This window comes from Anticarsia gemmatalis, chromosome 16 (assembly GCF_050436995.1).
Source record: "Anticarsia gemmatalis isolate Benzon Research Colony breed Stoneville strain chromosome 16, ilAntGemm2 primary, whole genome shotgun sequence".
Lineage (NCBI taxonomy): Eukaryota > Metazoa > Arthropoda > Insecta > Lepidoptera > Erebidae > Anticarsia > Anticarsia gemmatalis.
The window spans coordinates 4,840,028-4,859,544 of record NC_134760.1 but is presented as its reverse complement, the minus strand read 5'-3'; the positions used below and the strand labels follow the sequence as shown (position 1 = coordinate 4,859,544).

Here is a 19,517-nt window from a genome sequence, read left to right as displayed (position 1 = left end):
CAAGCAATTTATCTAAGAACGTTTTTATGGCCTTGGTGTTTGTAAAATTTCCGGGATATGGTAATAGGCTTGCCCCCTATAACCAGGAACTATCTTTGTAAACAACGAAACGTGGATGAATATCATAAAATGCCTAGACCTTTGGATATAACAGACGTGATGTAATGTATGTTTGTTTGTATGTTATAGTCAAACATACGATAGATAGGAAAGTAAACCATTTTCTATTTATAGTTTTTAAACACTCGATTACCAAATTACGCAAAGAGTGCAATCATGTCTTGAACACGTTTAGAATATTAATACATCTTTCGTTGCGTTGGATACGAGAAGAATTGCAACATCGCTATTATTTTGCTTTTGCTTTACAATGATCCGCATTAGTCTACATGGTTTACTATTCTATGCAAGAACTGACAGTTGAACGTAGTTAAGCAGAAAGGACTCAATCCACACTTTGACCACAATGGAGTTAAGTATGCAATCATTCTCCTGAGGGTCAAATCCATGTTGTAGTGAAATCCCTATTTTTAAAATGTACATGAAAACTACTTTTCCTACTACCTCGACTCAACCCACAGTAGCAAGAGTGTCAATTTGTACCCTCAGGAGAGTCCAAAGAAAAGTCAAAGAGTGGATTGAGTCCTTTCTGCTTAACTACGACTAGTAAACTTACCTGAAATGTTAAGTAAGACTTAAATATGGATCTGGAAATCTTCCTACTATTACTTTAAGTGCTAGCGACTTTGTAAATCTGTGCTATTAAGTAACTTTATCTAGCTTTCTTTATTTCAAGGAAATGAGTGTGGACTGGATATAAAGAATGTCGTCCTTAACTTACGAGTTCGCAGTTTTGTAATTTGCAAAATAATGTTGTTAAACACTCGTTACTTCGCGTATCTGTGTAAATGTTCGGTAAATTGTTTAGATAAAATCCATACTTATTAATATTATAAATGCGTAGTCTCTTTGTTTTACAGATGATGAAAGAATCGGTATCGAAAATAGCCTTTTTTAAAAATCATTAGAGTAAATAGGCTGTGAAACTTTGAATGCGACCAGAGCCGCGTCGATCACATAGTGGTTTTATAAGCTAATAATGTTTTCAACTTAAAACATCACGAAGCTAGAGAAGAGATATATGACATCCGTTGATGTAATTATGTAAATAGATCAGTCAAGGTGTCACCTAAGTAACCAAATGGTCATGACTTGGGAGTGGCCTAATGATTTTAAATGACAGATTAATGTAAGTATTACATGTTACTGTTGTAACCAATATGGATCAACCTTTGATGCTTTTAACGGCGAAAAGAGAGCATTTGGGCTTGGAAAAGATTTTGATCAGGAGTGTACTAAATTAATTTTGAAGTTTCTGTGCATTAATTCTCAGTTTAAAAGTATAAGGTTCGAGCTCTCCACTTATGGACTTCTAAACTGTCAGATTGCTTAGCATATGAAATCAACAGAACCAATCAATCCAACGTTTATTTTAGGAAAACCTTTTAACTTAACATCAATACATAGACGGAACAAAAACATTCAAAGAAAATGCTACAACGCCCTCTAACGGGAAAACAGCTAACTTAAATATGTTATCCAAACGAGCCGAGTCTTCTACCGTCAAGTTATTCAAGTAATTGGTCCAAGTGGAGTAGTAATAACTTCGTGTTGTCTAACATAGATGGCGTTAATGTCCGTTATATGAAACTAATATCTCAGAGTAGTTGAGTTTTTATAGGAATCGATTAACATTGTAAATTAATCGTGATTCTAAAATCTGTGCCTTTATTGAAAAAGGGTATAAGTCCGATTTCTCGAAAATGAGTTAGGTTAAACAAAATGTTCAGAAAAAAAGCTCTATCGATTGCTTGTTGAAAACGTATATTGTTTAACTTTAAAAATGAGAAAATAGCAATGTGCAAAACGGGTTATCTTACACTAAAAATATAGGAAAATTGGGATGAAAGTGCACTCTAATTTCTTAACTCATTATCGACAAAATCGGACTTATACCCTTTTTCACTATAGGCATAGAAATATGTTTTTGCTGTAATAAATATTTACTAATAACTACGTAATATTGGCATCAGTGATCTTTGAGCAGAGACTTAAGTTTTTTTATTATCCTTGATGTAAACAGGATATAAAAATTGTGGGGCGTTACCGTTACCTAATACAAAAAATAACAGGTTAATATTGATGAATGTGTTTAATATGTTGCCATATTAAATGATATTATGATTTTGCGAACATTTAATATTTCGTTATGAAAATTTAGGTAGAGTTTTTCAATGATTTAGTGAGAAAATCTCGCATAATGACCAATCTTGGATTTTTTCTGTTTCATGAACTTCCGTGCTTGCTGCTTAGATTTTAACTTAATTTGTGTCATAGCTTTTAACATGACTACACAATGGCTCTTAGGGTACGCAAAGGCCAAAGATCAGTGATAAGTGTCTATACAATGCAAATGGAGATCACTCTACATATTTACTTAGTTTTTCCACGTTCATTAATCTCACACTAGCCACGCACTAGATAGCACTGTGTAAACATCAGCATGGGCTTCTCTAAAGTTTGTTGCAGTGTGTTTGTAAGTTTGTAGCTTTTCTTCTATTTTGGAGTTGGCTTCCAGACGCATCGATGCAGCTGAATACACGATTATAACACGATTAGGGAATGCAATCCCGACTCGAGATCGTCAACTCGAGATCCCTCGCGATCAGAAATATCAATCCCGCGGGATCCCGAGATTTTCGGGATCCCGTCTAGTTAGTAAAAATAATACAATTCGAACGGCTTGTTTAATGTAATATGTGTGTGATAGTGAGGTGAATGCAATAAATTATTATTTGAAAGAAAATAAAAGCCTTTATTTTTCAATATTACTAACAACGTAACATAATTAACAGGTGTAATAACATGAACATAATCAAAAAAGTAGGTGTAGCTCCAGGAGATCAAAATAAAAAGTAATCACATGGCATTTTGAAAGTAGCCTCTTAAAATACAAAGTGTATCAATAGTACGAGCTTCTAATCGGCATCTTAAGTCTATTGCAATGTAGCCAGCTGCTGAAAATGCTCTCCGACAATCCCGAACGGGATCTCGTCATATTATGCTTCGGGATTGATCCCGAAAAAATACACGGGATCTCGCGAGATCGGGATCCCGCGAGATCGGGATTGCATTCACTAAACACGATACACCTCGATAAGACTGTTTATCAAACTTTCAAGTTTCAGACTGGTAACGACTGCCAAATAGTTTTCGAAAATCACAGTTGGGATACGGAGGCACTCAATATGTATATGGTCACCCATCACTGAACAACTTCGACAAGCTTAACCGGATAGAAAGCAATAGTAAAATGGTTAAGTTTGTAAGTGTGTACTACCGCATGCATATTCTGGCTATAAGTCATTTGTAAGTGTTAAATATGTAATTAAAAGTGATGGCTAACTTAATATAAGTAAATATAATCATAATGAAGTTATATTTCAGTCTAACTTACAGATTGTGTGCCTTGTTTCTTTGAACATATATGAACCCTAAAATGTGTAACCATTAATAACATATTATTATTATATCTCTTAATTATTAACAGTAAACAAGTTTTAGTATAAAGACACGTTTTTACAGCATTGTCTGACTACAAGATTCTTTGTGTGAGCGAAGTTTAACGTTTTTGTAATATTCGCACAAAAAATATTATATTTTCCCAATTTATTTCAGTTCATTATAAAAATAAAGCCGTAAATTTAAAATTCTAGAGACTAACATTTGATTTCATGAAACAATTCGCCTAACTCTTTTTGTAAACACAATTTTGAAAGGTTTATGACATGAACCTGCTTCTTCTTTATAATAATAATAATAATCTTTATTTGCTAAAATGTGGTACATTAAAGGTGTTAACAATTGGTATTAAAGTTCAACACATTTGCCAACAGTTCTGGCATGCAAATTAGGTAATTGTGGTTATACTTAAATTAAAATTATATTGCTTATTATATTATAAATTAAAGTATTCTAAACATGAGATCAATTTAAAATTTTAAGCTTACTACTAGTACTTACAAAGAAAATAACAAAATAAAGCTATAATAAAATGCAATAAAAGAAAATATATCAATAACAAGTTACACTTTTTTCCTTCGAGTACATTTTTGAACAGTTATTTTTTTTTATCGACAAGGCAATGAGATTATTTGCATGAACGCTTTTTCGTTTTGGGATTGTGCAAAATTATCTACCTACTGTGAGAGCAACGACCTCTCGTGGACACCAACCTTTTCAAAATACAAAAACAATAAGGATATCATATCAATGACTTTTTGATATCTTGAGAACTTCTTTCTTAGCTTGAATGTCGTATGCTAATCGGCTTCATATTTTTGATATTGAAAGGTTTTGAATGTAAAATATTAGTAAACCAGTTCAACAATTTCCGTTAACCTCCAATATAACCATGGTTGCGGGCTTAAAATCTTCAGATCTAGTCATAAATATTAATGATTATATTTTTGTATTTTGGTACCATTTAGAGTTCTAGGCATTGGGAAGGCGTGTAACGGGCAAAGGGCTCTATAGACGGCTTCTATCCAGTGACAATCCCACATACCTATGTAAAATGCACTCAAGGGCACTGTGTTGTTTGGAACTAAAGCAAAAATAATTGGCATACCTCCTATAGGGTTATAGGGATAGGGTGCTTATGGAAATGGTAAACTAAGGATCTAAGGAGACTATGGCATCTGTCTATACAAATGTCAAAAATATTACTTGCAATTTCTGCTAATGTAGAGTCCGATAATACTAAACTGACATTTAACAGGTAACTCTTTTTATACCCAGATAAACATACGTCTGCTAAAAAAAAGATGCAGTAATTTCGGCACCGGCAAGTCATTACACTCGTATTGCAAATCAAGTTTCGATAAAATAATATCTTTAAGTAGAGGTAGAGCTCATATATCATTATACATTTAGTAGTTCAGTAACACGCAACTGATAATAGCCATTTACCAGATGCGTTATTAAGGCTGTTATTGAAAGTTCCTGTAGCTGAAAACCTGAAAAGATTGCCTCTGAAGTTGGGGTGGAAAGGTATACGACTGCTAACTGGGATTTATATTAGACTAGCTGACCCGCGCAACTTCGCTTGCGTTACATAAGCGTTAAAAAATTTCCCCGTTTTTGTAACATTTTTCACTGGTACTCTGCTCCTATTGGTAGTAGCGTGATGATGTATAGCCTATAACCTTCCTCGATAAATGGACTATCTAACACTGAAAGAATTTTTCAAATCGGACCCGTAGTTCCTGAGATTAGCGCGTTCAAACAAACAAACAAACAAACAAACTCTACAGCTTTATAATATTAAGTATAGTATAGATTAGTATAGATTATTCTCAAGCTCAACATTGTTTGGTATCGTGATCGGTACAAGGCAATAAGCTCGCCCCCTATTACATGGGACAAACATTTTAAACGGCGAAAAACGTATATCATACGCCTCTGTCTACATCCATGTATCCCATACAACATTTTTCATACATACTTAACGTAGTCGTAGTATGTATGAAAAATGTTGTACCTAACATATATCCACTGTTCATATTGACGCAGGAACAACATTTTTGAGTACCTGAGTTACATACTCACTGCGAAGACAATGCGAAGAAATATCTTTTGAAACAAAAAAATTAAATGATTAGGTAAATCAAACAAATTAATAATATAGTATTTCAATAATGGTTTTAATTCACGGTCGAAACAAATGGACAAATTGGACATCGTATATTCACGAATTTGACATATTGCCTAATTCACAGATTTGCTAGTCTCTGCATTTTAGATGGACATGATTCTAATAGTTATTTATTATAAGCGCGATATTTCGTAACAGTGTTAAAAAAGTTGCATGTATTACCGCGGTCCGCGAGGGTCAACGGACAGAAATGGTCGGGTCATATGTTCAAAAACTTTTGGATACTCTTATGGAACTAATGCCCGGTTTCTGAGTACATTTAGCGGTACTGACTTCGTGGCGCAGTGGTTTAGGTCGCCACGCCGATACCATTGCGTCGGGAGGTCGTGGGTTCGATTCCCACACGGAGCAATTATTTGTGCGATCCACAAATTGTTTCAGGTCTGGTTGTACTTTGTGTCCGTTGTTTGTACGTTTGTAAAAGTCCCCGCGACACAAGAGCAATTCTTAGTGCGGGAGTTGTCTTTAAAAAAAAAACAATCGATAGCTTTTTTTGAATATTAGTTTAAACCCTATTGAATAGATATACTACCGCTAAATTCACCTCAGAAACCGAGGGTAAGTCTTACATATTATTCAAAATACACCTGACAAGATGAAGGTGTTGTTTACGTACTTATAGCATTTATTAAAATAAGTTTCTTGCCATTTCGGCCGATAAAAAAAACCAAGATTTCTCACTGCTTTATTTTGTAATCCAAAAGTTTTATACAAATTACTTGTTTGAAATACAAGTTTGAATTCCCACCACAATGGGGGAGAGAACCGACCGATCTATTTCTAAAATTATTTTATCGTTCATGACATACTAGACTCTGAACCTTAAAATAAGCAGTCGCATAACACCGCTGGGTCCACAAAAGTAGTATAATACAGCTATACTTAAATGAAGAATTAATAACATTTGAATGACAAAAAAGTTTTGCAAGCGTTTTGAACCTATAATAAAAGGTGTTTATACATTTTATTGTTGTGCAGAAGCTTTGCATAAATAACGCTAGAGATTTATTAACCGCTTAAAATGACCGCAAGATGTAATAAATCTTAACGTTATCATTTTGCATCATTAAAATTAATGCAGATAATAGCAAAGAAAAAATTGTAATCTATAAATTTTATTTTTCGATTTTTCGAAACAAATTTATAGTTTCATTGTTTGTGTTTAATTTCTTGACGCACAGCAATTATATAATTTCGAACATACACACGATAAATCTTAAATATCCGTGTCACAAAAGAAACTCATTATCACTTCAGCGTTATTGTTGTCTAGCGTTATTTGGCAGAAGCAAACATTTGTAGGAAATCACCCCGTGTATTGTTTACGTGAAGGTCGTGTAGTGAGGGCTGAGGGTCGGTGCGCGCGCAGCGGCCGCGTCTCGCGCTCAGTCGATCTACAGCGTCGCGAGCCGACACCGGCCGACTCGCACCACACTCGGTACTCCGCCGCGCACCACTCACCACTCACACTAACCCCCCACAAACCACCTGTTATTACAATCAATAAACAATAACAATTAAACTAGTGATCTAATTATTCAGTGAGTGCCATCAACCCCCCCTCACATCACCAAATTATCACCGAATTTGGTAAGTATATATGTCAATATTATAGGGTTAATTAAATGTTGATTCTGTTAGGTAAACGTTTTCGCATAGTTCACGTGGTTCGAAAGTATTTCAAGGCGATCGCCTCTATGTGCTCTCGAGTTAGACAAGTAAAGATTTCATCAAATTTATCTCTAGGTCTAGTTATGTGATGTAAGGGTTATGTTTATTTACTTAAAACACGCAACAGAATATTTGAGAAAATTATTTACATTTAACAATATCGCATATTTTGGCAATTTTCGGCACTAACATTACATTTTATTACGGGACACGAAACATAAAAAATATTTTAGGTACAAAGATTTGTTGCCTTTTAATCTAAAGTATAAGTCCATAATGCTGCACTAGGTTTTAAATACGTAAGTAACCAGTTAAATCTAATAACCGCACGGCAAGAGCGCACTTAGTATCATTACAAATGATAAGTATTATAATCATGAACTATTGCAATTAAGTTTACAAGGACGTTCAATTGTGCTATAATTCATAAGTTACTTATTCGTTTCTGATTTTGCAAAAAAAATTTGAAAACATGTTAGAATCTAAATCAATGTCAGAACGCAAATACAATGTCATATTTTGCCAGTTCATGCATATTTTATACTTTTCAAGTTGCATGAAATTCAGTGACTAATCTTTCATATCCTACAGTTTTCATCGGTATAAATAATTCCGGAAATACAGTTATTTTAACATTGACTTAAGAATATTTCCGCCATATCTTTTTGAAAACCAATCATACAATAAAAATACGACATGTAATAAAAGTGATTGTTCATTGTTTAGTAGTCATTAAGTGTATAAACTTTATGAACAATTAAAATTAAATAAAACAAGGACTGTAATAATACGACGTGAAAAGAAAAAAAACATTGCTTCCCAATAAACCCACTAAAAATAAAGATAAAACATAATATAATATTTACTTATGTATTTACTAAGTTAAATAGCGCTCTCTACTCATCACAAAATAACCAAATTTTTACTCCATAACGTGAAAAATTGCCAAACCGTTATAATTATCAAGGAGTAGCGTTCCATTGAGAAACATTCGCGATATTAAGTAATAATTCAAGGGCACTATATTGGATACTAGAACTGCCTACTTGGTATTAACATTTCATACTTTCTAATATTAGGCAAGTGATATTTAAAAACATACGTGTATTAAGTGAACTAGTTATCTGAGCGCGTGGTATTTATAATTGCATGGTGTATGAGAACATTTCCGGTCTACGTTTAGGTGAATGGGCAGCTCTACGGGGCTAATTAGCTCGCGTTCGCAATGCTAAGTGATGATGATACTTCTTCTCGGAGCCCGTCAACCGTTTAAAAAATACAACTGTTCATTTCTTCCATAATCACGTGAAATCATCGGATTTGGATTTCACTTTCACGGTGTAGAGATCTAAATCTGTAGCTTTTATCTTAATATTATTGCTACGGCTAGAGAATTAAAATTAGCATATTAAAATGTCGTCTAATATACAGTAATGCATTCATTTACCACAATGTCACGTAACAAAAAAAATGCCAACCACTGCAATATCTGGCGAGAGAAGTGCAGAGAGCATGTGTTAAACAAGCAATCAGTGCATTATACTGAAATTGAACTAATTACCTACATTATTGCAAGTGTATGACAAATAAAATCTGTAGCGTCTGCAACGCGGCTACTTGCATAATATTGGCATACTTTAAACAAAATATAAAAACGGCCTTAAGAACCAGTTAGGTCTTTATTAGCATATTATCTTTTTTTCAATTTTATGCCGCTGAATTAAGTATGCTAGAATATTATACCTAACTCTAAATATATCTAGGTTTAACTGTTATTCGATGTTAATTTATGTAAGTGTACGTTTTTTGTTAATGAAGAAATCATATTTTTATTTTTGGCTGATAGTCGCTAGACCCTAGCGTGAAATATTTAATAACCGTGTTTGGAAGGTCAATCAATTAGACAATTTGCAATACCAACTAACAATTTGGCTGTAACAGTAATTAAAAGAGACATTTTTGACAGCACTTTTTTCTTGCAATTTTATTCATAAATATTATTAAGAAGTGATGCTGATTGATAAGTGATAAAGCCATATTTTTATTTTCATTATTACCATCTTCGGTAGTTGACTAATTATAAATGTGACTTAATACGATGAATAGGTAAGTACATTGTATAAATAGTAATCAAAATACATACATATATTGTCTCAGATGGCTTCGTTTTATATTATGTTCTAAAATAAACAAAAATATTCCGTTGTGTTACAAAGCGAGAACAGCGTTATGAAGCAATCTATAATCAGACGAAGGACATTGCAAAAATAGAATAGGTATTTATTTCATACTCAGGCTCACAAACTAGACAAAACTGTTGGGAGTTTAAAGTAAAATATTATACAGAGTAGCATAATAAGTACTTCGATTATTATAGACTGTTACAGAGTAGTATAATATGACGTAGTTATTTAGTCACGGTGTCAGTTGGTACGTCCTTCCGTAGAGTATGTCGTTCGCGGGTGGGTCGCGTGCGCACGCGGCTCGGCGCGGTTGAGAAACGGCCGGGAGAAGGCCGTCCGGTCCGACACCGTCAGCACTCAGCGATCGATCCAAGCGATCATCTTGCAAGGAATTGCGATATCGACTTAGTATCGAAATAGCCGAGTTCGCTTGAGAAATGTTATGACATTTCTAGGCAGTTGGTTTTTATTTTACTTAAACTAGCTCTTTTGATAAAAAGTTTTCGACTGAAAAGTCTTTTTCAAGGCTTACGAAGAAAATAAAAATGTATTAATCCACCTGCAGAAATCTTTTCAATACGAGAATAGTAACCAACTACTGGTTAAAATCAGTGCCAGGTGTCTGTCGGCCATTTGAACAGTAACCGGTTACCGAAATGTAAAACGGGATGAATAACCGTTGATGACCAAGACAACGTGTAGAAACTAAACTTTTTTAACGTTACATACTTTAAGTCTGTTTTTTCATAAAGGGCAAGGCTACGATACTTATTTACCCAAATAGGCTGTAAGCTAGAATAACGTAAAAATAATCAACATGAACAAGTTCTGTAAGAATATTCATGACCACCAAAAGTAAAACTATATTGTTTATTTTATTCATTGAAAAGAGAACGTATCCATCGAAATATTTCCTTGAAGTTGGTCAATGTGTAATCAAAACGCCGCATTCTCATGTCAAATGATAACTAAAATCTCGGGCCATTGGTCGTCATGGTGAAAGCACGAGAGAAAGCGGTGGCAAAAAATATACCGCGCCGAAACCATCGGCCAACGTGTTGTCAAACTGGAAATATGGCTTGAATCACGAATATAAGATACAAAAATTATTAGGCTTATGTCGAATATATAGGTGAGGATTCTAAATTATTCGTCAAGTATCGGGTTGTAAGTGTAACTAATTGTTGTTGATTATTTGTCTGGTAATTGAAATTGCAATGAGGTGTATAGAATATGACTGTGTGAAATAAATAATTTTCCACATTATGCAAATTTTTCTTTTTGATTATTAACATTATAATATAAATTCTTTAATAAATTTTTTCTCATAATTTTGTGGAAACCCTCGAAAAAATCCGCTAGAATTCTGGGAGAAAAGCGTGGGACCTTCAATTTATATTAAACATAGTAATGCTTATGAAGATAATTATTTATATTTCTAGTTAATTATGTAGTAGGTATAAGATTTATAATGAAGGTAGGTAAACCTATTTATGTATTTCCACTACCTGCTTAACTTTTGTCCTGTAGAGGTTTAGAAAGACTGGCAGGTTTCCCACGTAGATAATCTGCAAAAAATACATATAAACAGCATTAAATCCAAGTTATTTTTACCCTGAGATAATAAATAAAGTTGTTACCACTGGTTCTTTGAATAGAATCTGATAATATCTTTATAATTTAATGTAACAAATATGAACACGTAGCCAAACTTTTCAAAACAGAAACTTAATATTATATATTAATATTATGCCATTATTCCGTCGATTTTATGTCTCAACGGTACTCTTCCTTCCTTCATAAATGCAAATGCATACAGTATCTTAAGTGCATTTAACTCATTTACATTTTACATCTTAACACATATTATTATGTTGCACTAGCTGACCCGCGCAACTTCGCTTGCGTCACTTAAGATAATCATAATTTTCCCCGTTTTTGTAACATTTTTCACTGCTACTCTGCTCCTATTGGTCGTAGCGTGATAATATATAGCCTATAGCCTTCCTCGATAAATGGGCTATCTAAAACTGAAAGAATTTTTCAAATCGGACCAGTAGTTTCCGAGATTAGCGCGTTCAAACAAACAAACAAACAAACTCTTCAGCTTTATAATATTAGTATAGATATGCAGAGTACCTCTTCATTTCATAAACTATTATACTTTCATGTGGTTTAACATATTTTAATATTTAAAATCGATCGACAAATTTTTTCTTTTAAAACTTTGTGTCTTACTAACAAACATCGCTCTGATTAGTACTACAGTGTTTTTTGACTTTTGATTTTGCTTTTTAACTACTGGTCTTGAGTGAAAAAGAATCTATACTAATATTATAAAGCTGAAGAGTTTGTTTGTTTGATTATTTGTTTGTTTGTTTGTTTGAACGCGCTAATCTCAGGAACTACTGGTCCGATTTGAAAAATTCTTTCTGTGTTAGATAGTCCATTTATCGAGGAAGGTTATAGGCTATATACCATCACGCTACTACCAATAGGAGCAGAGTACCAGTGAAAAATGTTACAAAAACGGGGAAAATTTTGACCCATTCTCTCTTATGTGACGCAAGCGAAGTTGCGCGGGTCAGCTAGTACACTCTATGACTAATCAGAGCTTATTCAACGTTTATTACCCCCGATTTCTGAGTACATTTAGCGGTAGTTTATCTATTCAATAGAGTTTTTTCTATATGAGGTATAACGCTATTGAATAGATAAACTACCGCTAAATGTACCTCAGAAACCAGGAGTTAGTAAGACAGTTCCAGTTCCAATTACTTTGACTAGTATTTCCGGAAACATAACATTGAAATTTGAAGATGTCCTTATATTTACGGATTTAAGCAAATATTTTAGCCAAATTTGAAAAACCTTATGCAGTGTCGTGCAATTTATTATACAAGTCAGCTAACCTCAAATTATTTGCAGACTCAAGATCATTGCGACCTTCCCCTACTGTTTTACTAAACTTGGCAAAACAAGAACTAATTACGATTTGTTTGGTCAATATTGGGGACTGGTTCTTTTAACTAAAAGTACCTTGAACTCAGAACCATAAACACCTAAATAGAGATTCTATTTAGGGGAAGATTGGTTTTAAAAGTTGTATCTAATAGCTTCGTAATCTCAACAGATAGGTATTTATACTAAATCGTTTCGCGAAAAACTAACAATCTGAATATGATGGTCTTCAAATTAAAATTGTTCTCTGTATTTGATCTTTTAATGTTGTTTTACAACTGTTTATTTACTAATTCTTCGCCAAGTACATAATTTTTTTTATATACTTCTTAACGTTCATATAATTTTCTTATGGAAGGTGAATAATATCTTTATGGAACAATCCTATCTGTTAAAGTTCTTAGGTAGGTAAGTACTTGACATGTAAATTGAAGGTTAGAATAAAACTATGTAGATTTTACATTTCGAGTGTTATGTGAATGCTGTATGCAGTGCTATAAAAATATCACCAAGTATCTATATAAATAAGTGCGCAAGTGGGCTTTTCACAGAATGTACGCGGCAAAAACAAGGCATTCAACTTGAACTTTTTCTCTTTAAAATTATGCATTATGACGTAGGGTAGATTTCCGGCTGTTTGCGTCATATATACTGAAAAGGAGTTGCCGACGGGATTCTACGTAATCCATCATGGTTAATTAGTAAAAGGTAAAAAAACCTGTTAAATACTTCGATATAAGGATTCCTTTTATATCTCTTATTTATTTCATTTTTATAGCATAGGAAAGTAAAGTTGCAGGCAGAAGTAATACTCCCTTATTAATTTCTGGAATGTTCATTTGAAATTAGGGCCTAAACATATCTTCATGAGTAATGTCTAGCCGGATTTGTAACCAATATTTTTCCATTCTATTACTATTCGGTATAATCTTTGAATAGTTACGTTTGTCTTAAGTATAGTATAAGACTATTATCGTGTCGTGTAGTTATCGAGTAATATCTTCAAGGTTTTTTATCAGGCATAACAAACCTTGAGTTCGGATAAATTATCTGTTAGATAAATTTAATGAAAAATGCATTTTAAAATGTCATCTATGTTATATTCACCGGATACTATACCGACTCTACGTTACTGATATTGAATACTTATTAGTAACTTAAAATAATTGTAATTAAACTTATGTTCCTTCTTCATAAACATTTTTTTGTTAAAACTGTGTGTTTTTCTTTATTTTTTATTCAAACGATTGAAAGAAACAAAACGCTTTATAAACATATTATCATGCACATGTTTATGTTTACAAGTCTTACGATAACATAAACACAGTGTGTGGTATCACACGTATCGTTAACTGTCAGCTCTCAACTGACACTATATTCGCATTCTTGCAATCCTTACAGACATAAGGCGCGGCTGCTTATTTGAATATTTTTCAAGGTATTCTTTGATTATCTATCGTAATAGAGACGCTCGTAAGTATTTTGTCACTTTTATAAAAGGCAATAATACATATGTATAGAGAGAATGTTTTCAAGATAGTATTGTACTAAGTAAGCTTAGTTATGTATACGGGGAAACTGTCTTCAGATTTTATCGTGTCCTTTAGTTTAATTCGATTGTCACAACTTTTTGAGTAAATTACATTGTCTCCTATCATCAACCTATGAGAATCGGGCAGCTTGGGTCAACCTGTATAGAAGACTAAACGTTATGCCTGTCATTAGCAAGTCATATGTTTGTTTAATGGCGTCTAAATACCAAAGTTGACGACTTCATATCGACGACTTGGCGACTTTAATGTGCAGATTCAGTAGACGTTGTTCGATGAAGATTTTTTCAACATTTAGAAAGCAAAAGAGATTTAGCCGAAGTGAAAAGATATGATCTTGTAGTATACACGTTTGATTAATATAAGTATGTAAACATTGATGAAGCATTCCCATCATTCTGATTTTAAAAGTAAGATAGAACATGTACTTATTGATAAAAACTAGTGAATATTTGAACATAAGTAGATAGATAAAAAAACCTAGTTACAAAAAGATGCAGAGTGCAATTATCAGCTGAATTATATATGACTTTTTGATGATCTTAATAGCTGTGCAAAGGGATTTCGGATGAGACTTTCGACCAAAGATTGCTTACATAAAACTTAAACAAGATATAACTAATACCAGCCGTGACTCATACATACTCATGAGTTATTGCAACAGTTTATAGCAGCAGAGCGATAAAATATCGGTAATGTTATGGAATATTTTCGGTAATGGCTCAAACGGTTGTTCAGTGGACATTTTCCTGTCACGGTGGCTAGCTTGCCGGCTTCAATTATCCGTCATTCTTTGCACCATGGCCGCGCGTTTGTTTCACAACACAGTTTCTTTACTTTCTACTAGAACATTCGACGTTATTAGTCTAATATGCCCCCGGTTTGCTCCATTTTTCTCTATTTTGTGTTAGGTAACAGTTGCATCACCGGTTGTCATTATAATTGGATCTTGTTACGGTACGTACTTACGGAAAGAAGAAGCCCGAAACGATCGAAATTTCGAGTGCTTGTTTTTCTTGTTTGATGGTAGGTCGTTTACATTCTGCTGTTTATTCGGTCGATGTTATCTAATACATATTACAAGATGTACACAAAAAAACACCTAAATAAATATGACGTTGATTCATGTGTACCTACCTATTGACATGATGAAAAAAAAATTGCTGGGCAAAAAAATTCCACCCGATATTAATAGACAAGTTTTTAATTTCGTATATTTGAGCCGTAAGATAAACCGGTCGGTTGGACAATTAGCTATCAATCTCGTGTAACGGTCTAGAGACTTAAACGCCCAAAGTTGACACGAAACTTGAGTTCATAACCTGATATTATAACTGTATAAGAATATGAACATATTTCTAATAAAGATTTAGCAAACCTACATTCCGAGAGCTGATATATAAGATCCTACTCGATAAAACAATTCGGAAATATGCTTTTAAGGTAAACCCTATAAAAGCTAAAAGATGTGGGAAGTATCAGGAAATAGGCAAAAACGAACTTGAAATTGTTCTTTCATATTGACAGTACTTGAATCTTGTATTATTGAAAAGAGTTTACGAACTCTTTAAGGAATCAGATGACCTTACTTATCAGACCTATAAAACTCAAGTGACCCGTCTGGATAACAGATTGCGTACATAAAAAGCCTTTGTCGTCGTCGTTCAATGCCAGGAGAGGTTAATACGGTTGTACAGAAGTACTCCTCGTCGGATTCGGCAATAATGCCTTCATTTTCCTTAATACATTTGGTAAGACCAAAAAACCAGATCAAACAATTGACAAAAAAAGTATAAGCATACGTACTTATATTAACTTTATACTTACTAATAAAAAAAGGTTTTTGTATGGTTTTACTAGCTGACCAGGCAAACGTTGTCTTGCCATAATTATAAAAAAAAACCATTGTTACTAAGAGGTATGAAAAAAAGATGTTGACCGATTCTCATAGATACCGGATAAGCACAAAAAAATTCATCAAAATCGGTCAAGCCGTTTCGGAGGAGTATGGCAACGAAAACTGTGACGCGAGAATTTTATATATTAGATAGGTGTTGTTAACAGTTTCGCAGTCTCGCTTATCCATATGTTTATTACGTTCCAAAGTTTCTAGAGCCTCTAGCCTGTTTATAGTGCTTCGTCATGTAAATCATTATAACTAAATGAAGCCTTCATGATAACCATTACATAAAATACGCATGTCATATAAATTGCATCGAGATGAATGTCAGACACTTATGTTCTTAATCTTATGCAAGAGAGTTTGTAGGCATTAAGTCATTAATTATTCTAATGTATGTAACTCGGTGATTTTGCAAAAAACGAGATTGATTACGAGGACAAGAATAGAATTTATTTTAAGGCTGTTGGTTAATCTCGATAAAGCTTATAGCAGCTTCTAGCTACGCACATAATATGAGTTTCTTCATTGTAGCAAAGGGACTCAGAAATGGGAAATAAAAGAATATTTATTTGTAAAGATTAGATATTCACTTCAATTGTAGGGGTGAATAAAGTAGCAAAACTTCTGCCACTTATATTTGAATTTTGTAAAGATTTGATCGTAGTCGTTTGTGCATACAATAAGTTACCTCGTCAAGTTTTTAGTCAAGATTTCGATGAAACTAAATTCTAAAACAATGTGTAATCGATAGTGTACACTTAAATCGAAGTATTCGCGGTCGGTGTTTGTGGTTTAGTATCATATTGGTCCTTGAAACGTTCAATGGTAGTACGTGGAATATGACATTGAATGGATGCATCGCCCAAAGAGCCGTGTTCGTATGCAGAGCACGGCCGTGGTGCCGATAAACGATAGTGTGTGCGTCATGACTAAGTTACTAGGCGGCTCTATGCGTAACTATGAATGGGAGACAGGAAAAACAAACGTTTGGTTAGTAAAATTCGTACCTATCTAAGATGTGAACTGAACTGACTTTAATCGAATCCAATATCTCTCTTTAGTTCTTTTCCTTCGCTCTTTGCCTCGTTAAGTAATTTTATTAGTGTGATTTTTGATTCAGTGTTTTAAGTATTATTTCATAATCAAACAATTAATAACGCGTATATAATATAATGTCTATTATTAGCATGTTTATGTTTAATATAATTACGATGTTTGTTACTGTCTTACTTGCGCCTAATTACTAACACTTGTGCGTAATTGGTTTAATTTGACGTCATTATTTTTTATTTAGGAAGGTACTGGAAAAACCTTACGCATGGCATATTTATTTATGGAAGTTTTTATTCCGCATGTGAAAATTAATTATCCACATCTATTTGTTTTATACTTTATTTTTTGCAGATATAATGATATATTTCATCTTCCATTAAATAAAAAAGCTATAAGAATAATTAGCTGGTTTGACATGGGTCTATGATCTTGTTGATAAAAAATCTGCGTAATGACATCATAAGATTATTTTTAAGTTTGTAGTTATGCGAATGGATGAAATAATCCGTACGCATAGCTTTATTTTTTAAGGGTGATACGTAAAAAATATACTTACTTATTAAAGAGCCCCGTATATAGGTATGTCATGTTCTAAATCCTAAATCAAAATTTAGGATTTAGAATATCGGTCAACGGTGACTTACGCAGCGGATGATTATCTCTTTGTTACGGCTACTTTATTCTGACATACAGAGGAAATTATGAATTATACTCTAGCTACATACACCGTATATACCTTCACTCTTTACAAAGTTGATGTACAAATACTGTAAACATAAACAAATACACAAAAACCTCTTGATAGAGTGTATTGATAGTGTTATATCTGACCTTCGTGGCTCGACTAGTAGTAGTAGTACGTGGTTTGTGCAATGCTGGCTGCATTCACCGGTCGCTGGCAGTGCCCGTTTGCGACACCGATGTGTGAGAGAGACCGTCATCCACTCCCATGATGTTTAGTCATATGTCTCACACAAATTGTCAATATTTTAGGTGTTGATTTTAAATACGTTTAAATTTCGTTAGCTTCAACTTCATGAAAAGGTTCTTGTTGTATGTTTTGTGACTCTAACTTACTTAAATGCAAACCTTTTTTTGTTGCAAAGTAAACGTATACCTTTTTTGTTGTTAGCGGATGATTCGATGCAGTATTTTCGGAAAGTCGTTTTTTAAATAAATGTTTCCTCAATATATAAATGTGTATTATTATGTATACTGTTCACGTACGGTCTTAAGTATCTAACAATTCTGCGTAAATTAGTTTCATAAAATGTATTTTTCAATAATCACTAGGAGATATTAAGTATATTCTGGTGCCATAAGTTAGGTATGCGATATTTGTAATAAGAATTTCAAACCAGAAATGACGGAACTTACAAAATATTGGTTAAACAACCTGTTCAATGAGTTTTGGACCTAGCGGACCTTTCGGCACCAAAATTCTTCAGTAAGCATTCAATTATATTGATAACTATATGAATGTGTTCGGATTTATAACGTTTAGACCAGATATAAAATAAAATGCTAAGAAGTAATTAAATAATGACAAATAATTTTTTAATCACTTTTATTTTACTACTATCAATACGCTACGCTATCTATCGTATAACGTATTCTAAAAACTTAATTCATTGTCAAACTACAAATATTCCGATTGATCAAGACTTTAAAATCGTGCGTAAGAAGATATTGCGATTTTATATCTTGAAACTAGGTATTGAGGTTACGATTATATTTAGATGCATTTAGCACTGACATTGGCCGTATTTTTGTACTGACAATAGTTATTCTTCAATCTTCATTATTTAAAACGAATTGCTTTCTTATGTATTGAATAGTTACTTTTACATTTTATTGTTTGTAAGTCGTACATTCAGTGTTTCTGCAATGAACGACCTCTAGTAGCAAATGATTCAATGTACCCAGATCTTAGACTGAGACCTATAATATCATATAAACCGGTTGTTATTGTAAATACTAGCATATGACAATTAAATATTGGACTTAATATTGGTTTACGTAGGAATACTGAGAATAAATAATAGTATAGTAATTCTCTAAAGTTAAAATTATTTGTGCCATCGATATTCCAATGGAAATATCATAAAAACATTAGCATGTTTTTTCAAAACGATATCCGAACCGATTTATGAAGGTCTTATTACGACATAGGTTATCATATAATCTGTTCGTAATATTATATCTTCATACATAATTCTAAACGTTCTTAACTGGCATATTAATTAGATTTTTCAACCGACTTTGACAAATAAGAATGTTCAGTCGGATCACGGCTACAATAACCTGTGCCAAAACGTCCTGCAATCCGTGGCAAAATATTCGATCGTGTTAATTCTAGTATAATATAAAATAGTAATCATGCAAATCGAAAGTCTTAAAGTTAGATGGTTCTCTATTTG

The 19,517-nt window shown here is 33.2% G+C and overlaps 1 protein-coding gene across 1 annotated transcript in view; it reads left to right on the top strand.

Annotated features, from left to right (window-relative positions):
- The first annotated feature begins 7,156 nt into the window (after positions 1 to 7,156).
- The window catches only part of LOC142979163 (estradiol 17-beta-dehydrogenase 11-like), a 42,045-nt gene continuing 29,684 nt past the window's right edge, over positions 7,157 to 19,517 (top strand). Inside the window, exon 1 of the mRNA XM_076123951.1 lies at positions 7,157 to 7,366. The gene's annotated coding sequence lies outside the window, so the exon portion shown is untranslated. The remainder of the gene's footprint in view (positions 7,367 to 19,517) is intronic.